Source organism: Odocoileus virginianus, chromosome 14, assembly GCF_023699985.2.
Source record: "Odocoileus virginianus isolate 20LAN1187 ecotype Illinois chromosome 14, Ovbor_1.2, whole genome shotgun sequence".
In the NCBI taxonomy this organism is placed as follows: domain Eukaryota; kingdom Metazoa; phylum Chordata; class Mammalia; order Artiodactyla; family Cervidae; genus Odocoileus; species Odocoileus virginianus.
In genome coordinates this window covers 2,372,082-2,381,063 of record NC_069687.1, presented here as the reverse complement: position 1 = coordinate 2,381,063, position 8,982 = coordinate 2,372,082, and positions in this window count along the sequence as shown.

The window sequence follows — 8,982 nt, the reverse complement described above, 5'->3', positions numbered from 1 at the left end:
GTGTGGCCATGTTTGAGAACGTGTAGGATATAGACCAACAGGACAAACACACAGGGATACTTACTCTTATGACGCTGTTCATTCAAATTCATCTTAAATCTGAATAGTGCCACGTTCTAGACGTTTGTGCATAAAGCATGGTTGTTCACACCTTTGAAATAAAAGATCTGTAATTAATATTTTGCATTATGTTTTACTTTTTGACACAGCCTGGATGTCAGGCCAGTCTGCAAGGTCCTTTGGTATAGCTGCTCAATCGGAATTCAGGTTCGAGTTATTCACCCAACCCCACGAGTCCTGAGGTCGGGAAGGCAGGACTCCCCAGCACTGTGCACATCGACACCCCTTCGGCTTCGGGAATGCCGTCCACCTCTGCCGGGATGACACACAGCCCCACACTGCCGTCCTTCAACCACTGAAACATTAACCTCCGTCGGAAGCATTTTGCATAGTGGTTTGTTTGGGTTATTCCTCCCCATGGATGGAATACCACTGTTTATCATAAAAGTTGCAACTCTAGCCCATGTAGTCTCTCGTGATGTGCTTAAACAGGTGTCTGTAAAATGTAAGCCTTCACGCTGAAGATCAAACCCTGGTGCTCCACCAGCACGTCGAATGAGCTGCTTGCACAGACACTGGAGCGAGCCCGCTGCTCAGGGGCTGTGCCCTGTGTGAGCAAGACCAGTGTCCTTCTGCACGAAAAGAAAGCGATGAGCTACACACGAGGTGTGAGAACACTGTCACGGGGATGATTTCTCACCAACATGCTGAACTTCCGCTTCCACCTGCACTCCCACCCTGCCCACACGGCCCCTTCGGATAGGTCCTGCCTGGTCCAGTGTCGCTGCTGAGGCTGCTCAAGAGTTGCTTCCAGTTGTCCTTCTGGAATTGCGAGTTGTTTCATCTACAGCACGTCATCTGGGCAAGCATTTCCCCGTGGAGGGTATGCTTTTATCTTAATAAGGCATTCACGTAGTTTTGGCTGCGCGGAGTCTTCGGCGCTCTGTGAGGGCTTTCTCTAACTGTGGTGAGTGCGTCTCTGGTTGTGGTTGCCCAGGCTTCTCACTGCAGGTATCTTCTCTTGTTGTGGAGCATCGGCTGTAGGCCTGTGGTTGCCAGTGGTTGAGGCACATGGGCTTAGTTGCTCCCTGACATATGGGATCTTTCCGGACCAGGGCTTGAACCCATGTCCCCTGCCCTGGCAGGTGGATTCTTAACCACTGGGCCACCAGGGCAGTCATCCCTGGCGGGTATTTTTGATTGTGGACAAAGTTTCAGATTTAAGATGGATGAAAGGAACGATTGGGCTCTCTGATGGAAGGGGTATGCTCGTGTGCCTGTGTGTCTGCAAGAGAAAAGAACAATGTCTGGAATCATGGAGCTGGCTTTCAGAAGCTCTCCCATGGGCAGAGTCATTTCCCATTGTCACTTGAGCATTGTCATTAGGATTTGGGTGCTCTTGGTCAGTGGAAGCACCCTGATGTCGCTGCATCCTCAGCCACTGAGAATGGTGACTTGGCACAAATGCGCTCTGGGTCAATGATGAGTGAGCAAATGAGTTGTGAATGAATGAAATGCATTTGAAACACAAGACACACGTGTCAGTAAGTAACACAAGATGTTGGTTCTTGAAAGCGGCCTCTGTATCTCACTGCTGATCTTAGGCAATAATCAAAGCCCAATTACTGGTAAACCCTGGTCAGCCTTAGGCCATCGTGATCACTGATGAAGACTCATTGATGAGCAGTCAGAGTAATGACAACGAGATGAACTGGCTGCTCTACTCAAATTTTTTATTCAGTTTTATAAGGACATTAAACTAAAATATGACAGAGGATGAGATGGTTGGATAGCATCACTGACTCGATGGACATGAGTTTGAGCAAACTCTGGGAGTTGGTGATGGACAGGGAACCCTGGCGTGCTGCAGTTCATGGGGTTGCAAAGAGTTGGACACAACTAAGCAACTGACCTGAACTGAAATTAAAATATAGGGTTAAATTTATTCCTTCATTTTTAGGAAATCTATAATTTGTGTGTGTGTGTGTCTTTTGAGGATTTAAAAAAATTGAAGTATTTACAGGGCTTCTTTCATAGCTCAGAGCTAATTCAGGAGACATGGGTTCGATCCATGGGTTGGGGAAATCCCCTGGAGAAGCAAATGTCAACCCACTTCAGTATTCTGATAATCCCATGGACACAGGAGCCTGGTGGGCTATAGTCCACGGTGTTACAAAAGAGTTGGACATGGCTTGGCAACTAAACCACCACCACCATCTAAACTAAACTAAACTAAACTAAACTAAACCACCACCATCTAGTTAATTTACAATGCTGTGTTAATTTCAAGTGTACAGCAAAGTGATTCAATGATGCATATGTGTATCTTTTCCTACGGAAACTTAAAATAAAAAAGCCTAGTGATCCTCCGTCAAGTGTGATTCAGCTCTCCTGTGGGAGCCACAGGCCATCCCCAGCACCAAGGAGCTCACAGGTCACCCCTGTGAGAGCGTGTGGGGCCTGCTTGCCCTGCCGACCTTGGGCAGGACTGCATACAGCACAGTCTTCACAGAGCAACTGAAGATGCGCTGCCGAGAAATGTGCCGTCCAGAAACAAGACATGGAAGCAACAAGATCTCCACAATGGGCGGGGTCAGTCTCAGACAGAATTGCCAGAATTATCATAGTCCTTTTGGGAAAAATTCATATATATATTTTTTTAAATTTCAATTTAATCAGATTTTATTTTATTTTTTTCATTTATTTTTATTAGTTGGAGGCTAATTACTTTACAATATTGAAGTGGTTTTTACCATATATTTGACATTCATATTTTAAATCACGATTTTTTTTGGAAACCTGCTACTATGTAAAAATGACGGGGAGGTTCCATGAGATTAGGAAGAGAAGAAGACTGTATGAAGCTCCCTGTTTCAGCTCCTCCTTCCTGTTGGTTTTATTAGGATGATTTCAGCATTTTATGTTCACCTTAAAATGACCCTGGCTTGGGAATGATTTTGTTTCAAAGGGGAAAGGTGAGGGGGAGGTTACATTAGGAGTTTGGGATTAACATATACACACTATTAAATATAAAATAGGTAACTAAGGACCTACTACATAGCACAGGAAACTCTGCTCAGCACTCCACAACGACCTATATGGGAAAAGAATCTGAAAAAGAGCAGACACATGTGCGTGTGTGACTGAATCACTTCGCCGTACACCTGAAGCTAACGCAGCATCATAAGCCAGCTACGCGCGTGTGTGCCGAGTCACTGCCGTCGTGTCCGGCTCTTTGAGACCCCATGGGCTGTGGCCCTCCAGGCTCCTCTGCCCATGGGATCCCCCAGGCAAGAATGCTGAAGAGGGTTGCCACCCTCTCCTACAGGGAATCTTCCTGACTAAGAGATGGAACCTGCATCTCCCGCATGGCTGCTGGGTTTTTTACCAGTAGCGCCACCTGGGAAGCCCAAGTATACTTCAATGTAAAGTTAAGATTAAATAACAAAACAACACAAACAAAATGCACGTCACTCTCAGATTCAGACTCGTGTGGCAGTCACAGAGCAGGAGAATCAAAGGGCCGAGCTTAGCACGGGACAAGGCACTCTATGAGGGGGGACATATGGCGACGCCTGTGCCTGGCCATGCGCCTATCTGTGTCTGCATGTGTGTACCAGCACGCGGGTGCATGGGTGCCTGTGTGTGTGCCTGTGTGTACATGCACGTGGGTGCATGGGCGCCTGTGTGTGTCTGCATGGGTGTACCAGCATGTGGGTGCATGGGTGCCTGTGTGTGTGCCTGTGTGTACATGCACGTGGGTGCATGGGCGCCTGTGTGTGTCTGCATGGGTGTACCAGCATGTGGGTGCGTGGGTGCCTGTGTGTGTGCCTGTGTGTACATGCATGTGGGTGCATGGGCGCCTGTGTGTGTGCCTGTGTGTACCTGCACGTGGGTGCATGTGTCTGCATATGTGTGCATGTACCTGTGTGTCTGCAAGTGTGTGCATGTTTTATGTGTGCCTGTGCTTATCTGTGTGTACCTGTATGTAGGTGTCTCTGTGTTCATGCATGTGCCTGTGTCAATGTGTGTGCATGTGTGTCTCTGTGTGTGTGTGTGTCTGCATGTGTGTGCCTGCCTGTGTGTGCAAGCATGTGTGCCTGTGTGTGCATGTGGGGGGCACTGATGATCCACAAGAGTAGAGAACAAAAATACAGGAGTTTGCCTAGGATTGGATGGAGTGGTTTACATCTTAATCTGAACATCAGTGGAGACCACTGCTATGGACTGAATTTCTTCCCCTCGAATGCATGTTGAGGTCCTGACATCCCATGGATATAAAGTCTTTAAGGAGGTGATTAAGGCTAAATAAAGTCACACATGTGGAGCCGTGATCCTGTAGGATTAACATCCTGACATCTGAACCTGTGAAGAGACCTTGATTGCAGGTCATGTGTTTTTATGATACCAACCAAATTCTTGTGGGCTTTAAAACTGTATTGGTGGCCACAGAAGAGAATGGAAAATGAGAGCCTGTGACAATTGCCACTGATTGTTTTTCGATTTTAAAAGAAGGCATTAATACTATAGAAGACGAAGCTTTTCTTACAATTAATAATTCATTGGAAATTGTGAATTAAATTAATTGTTCATTATACAAATATTTTGAAAGAGTTTCATAAACTATCTAGTTCCTAGACTATACTGCATAGTCAAAATGACAGTGAAAAAAATATTAAAGAGAAAAAAATAAGTCAGCTTTATTCAACACACACTTGAAAGCTGCATAGACCCTTTTGAAAGTGTTCAAAATAAACTGCCATTTCAGGCACACGGTAATTAAGAGGGAAATACAATTTGTATTCTATGCTGAGGAGTGTGAATCTGGATTTTCTTTGTATTTTTTCAGTTACCTTATGAAGTAAAGGGATTTATGTGTCTAGCAGTTGGGGGAAAATGACAATTATTGGAAGAGAAAATGATGCTGTAAAAGTTTTTTAATTAAAAACATCTACCTTCAAAATCCACTGGAAAGGATAATAAACTGACCAGATGAAACTTCCCACGTAACTCCAGAGTGATATGCTCTGTCCCCTTCCTGAGGCCGAGCTCTGTGTTTGCGTGAGTGATGGATGGGAGAGGTGACTGTGACTTCGATGGTGAGGACATACACTCCAGGCAGGAGGACGCCATGTGACTGAGGGTGGACACGTGAGAAAAGCTGGAACTGTCGGTAACAAGCGGACACGGGACACGACACTCGGAACACGGAGGCTCACGGGAGGGTTTCTCAGGCAGCCCTCCATGCGTGCCACGGAGAAGCCAGGGCTGGAACACGGTGCTGACCAAGGTCCATGCCAGCCACGGTGATGGGCTGGGAGCAGGCGCCCTCGGGGATCCAAGTTCACAGTGGGTTTGGAGCAGGCCAGGTCGGGGGCTGAAACCTCACCAGCTGCAAAGGAGCTTGTGAAGAGATGAGTTGGAGGACAGCTAACTGAGCCATCAGGTTATGCTTCATTGTGGTGCTTTACCCACTCTGATTCGAAAACCAAGAAAGGAGCTCATCAGCCTCCGCGTTCCTCCATGTCAACCACGTCCGTTTCACTGCTGAAGCAGAAGGGTCCTGAAGTCACCTCAGCCTTTCTCAGCTCCTGTTTCCTAAATCATGATTCAGCCAGGTGGGTGGATGGGGTTGGCACTGGGGAGTGCTGGTTGGAGGCGGGTTATGAGAATACCTGCAAGTGGCTTCCCCCAGTGACTCAGCGGGTAAAGAATCCACCTGCAATGCAGGAGACACAAGTTCAATCCCTGGGTCAGGAAGATCCCCTGGGGAAGGAAGTGGCAACCCACTCCAGTATTCTTGGCGGGGAAAGCCCATGGACAGAGGAGCCTGGTGGGGTACAGTCCATGGGGTGACAAAGAGTTGGACATGACTTAGTAACTAAATAACAGTGAAAGGGCAATTAGGTTTTGGATATGAGCTTTGTATCCATCAGACCTCCAAAGATTCACATTCTAATTTCAATAGTTCATTTGTAGATGCTTTTGTATTTTTTGAGCCACCTGGAAAATGACTTTTCAATTGAACACCTTGAAAATGATTCTTTTCCTTCTTCCTTCCCATCTTTTAACATTTTAATCTCATTTCCTTTTATTATTGATTTGGTTGGGATCTTCAGAATCATGTGGAATACGAGGGTAATAGTGGACATAAATGTCTCTTTCCTAACCTCAGAGAAAAAGTGTTTAATAATTTACTGTTAGGGATTGTGTTTCCTTTTGATGTTTTATAGATTCTTCTTACAAGATTGAGGAAGTTCCATTCTATTCTAAATTAGGTGAGATATTTTCATTTCATTTCACTTTTTATTGAATTCTAATAGCTTTTTACATGTATTTAGTTGATCAGATGCTTTTATTTTCCCCTTTTTGCTGGTGAGACAAATTACATTGTTTGATGTTCAGATATTAAATCAACCTTGCATTCTTGGAATAAACTTCATTTGGTCATAATGTATTACCCATTACATTATTGAATTAAATTTGCTTATAATTTGTTTAGTATTATTATATATGAGCTCATGAGATACACTGACTTCTAATTTTCTTTTCCTATGGTATCTTTGACAAGTTTTAGTGTCAGGTTTATGTTGAACTCACAAAAGAGGTTGAAAGAGATTTCTCTTTCTTTATTTTCCATACAATTTTGTATAAATGTGATACTATTTTCTTCTTAAATAAGTATAAGAATTTTTCAGTAAGAACACTGGGTCCTATAGCATTTTCTACGTGGATTTTGAAATTATGTGGTCAGTAAAATACATACATAGGAATATGTTTTTTTCTATTTTTTGTTTTTATTTTGGTAAATTGTGCTTTTTAACCAACCATTCATTTACTTTTCTTCTAGTTTTATTGAGATATAATTGACATATAGCTCTGTGTAAGTTTAAGATGTACAGCATAATGATTGACTTATATACATCATGAAAACTTATCACAGTAAGTTTGGTGAACATCCATTATCTCATATAGACACACAATTAAAACACTGGAAAAAAAGTTTCTCTTGTGATAAGAACTCTTAAGATTTACTCTCTTATCAACATTCATATATAACATACATCAGTATTGGTTAAATCTGTCATGTGTACATTGCATGTCTAGTACATATTTATCTCATAAGTTAAATAAGTTTTAACTTATTTAAATAAACTTGGAAGTTTCTACCTGTTGACTGCCCTCATCCAATTCCTCCTCCCCCCACCCCCTGCATCTGGTAACCACAAAATCCATCTCTTTTCTATGCATTTTCATTCATTTTTGAAAAATAATTGACCTACAATACTATATTAGTTCCTGTTATGTAACATAGTGATTTGATATTTCTATCCATTTCAAAATGACCTTCTTGATAAAGCCAGTTACAATATGTCATTGTATAAAGTTATTGCTTAGTTATTGACCATATTCCCCACACAGTACATTTCACACACTCCTGATTCACTTATTTTGCAGTTGGAAATCTGTATATCTTAATCTCCCTCATCTATTTTTTTCTTCTCCTCACACCCTTCCCTCTGGCAACCACCTGCTTGTCTTCTGAATCTATAACTGCTTTGTTATGTTGCTCATTTGTTTTGTTTTTTAGGACCCATAAGTAAGCAAAATCATACAGTAGTCATCTTTCTCTGTCTAACCTATTTCACTTAGCATAGGATCTTCAAGGCGTGTTGTTACAAGTGGCAGCATTTCATTCATTGTAAGGCTGAGTAATATTCCATTGTGTATCTGCACCACACCTTCTTTATCCATTCATCTACTGATGGGCATTTAGATTGCTTCCATGTCTTGGCTATCGTAAATACTGCTACCATAGACATAGGAGTGTATATAAATTTTCTGATTAGTATTTTTGTTTTCTTCAGATAAATACCCAGGAGTGGAATTGCTGGGTCATATGGAAATTCTTTTTTCAATTTCTTGAGGGATTTTCACATTAGTTGTGTTTTTTAGAGGAATTTGTTCATTTCCTCCAAGTTGTCAAATGCATTTGCATAAATATTTCATAATATCCTCTTCTTATTATTGCATTTTTCTAATATCTAGGAAATCTGTAGTGCTAGCTCCTTTTTCATTTCTTATATTTATAATTTGGTTTTTCTCCTTTAAAAAATATGGTTTTATGGATTATTGATTTTGTTAATCTTCAAATAGCCACCTTTAGGTTTTATTGATTTACTCTGTTATATGCCAGTTTTCTATTTCATTGACTTTTGCTTCTTTAATTAATCTATATATTATAGATATGTTAGTTGGTACAATAGCTCACACCATTAATTTTCTGCATGTGATTTTCTCTTATATATATATTTGAAACGATCAATTTCTCTTTCTGTTTAGCACATGCAAAATGTTTTGTTAATGTACATTTCAATTAAAAATATTTTGACTTTTCCACTTTTCCACTGATTTCTTCTTTGATCCATACACTATTTAGAAAAGTTTTGCTTAATTTTAAATAATTGTGAACTTTTTGGTTATATTTTAGCCATTGATTTCTAGTTTATTTCCACTGTTTTCAAGTGGCTTAACTGGATGATTTCAGTTCTCTGAAAGGTGTTGATCCTTGCTTTATGGCCCAGAGTATGGTCTGTTTAGGAAGACCTCCCACATGGACTTAAAAAGAAAGTTTTCCAGAAGTTGTTAAGCTTAGAGAGAATATTAGCTAGGCTAAGTTGTTTCACTGGATTGTTCAAACCTCCATTGTACTAATTTTTTGGTTTTATTGTTGTATCAACCAATGAGAAATGTGTTAAAATTTACAAATCAAATGGTATATTTATATGTTTCTCCATTGAGTTGTATCAGTTTTTGTGTTAAATAATTTGAAGCTAGCTTTCAGGAAATGAGGAATTTAAAGTTGTTGGGTGTTCCTGTGAGCCTGACCTATTACCTGGAAATATGTCTCTTGGCTTCTGG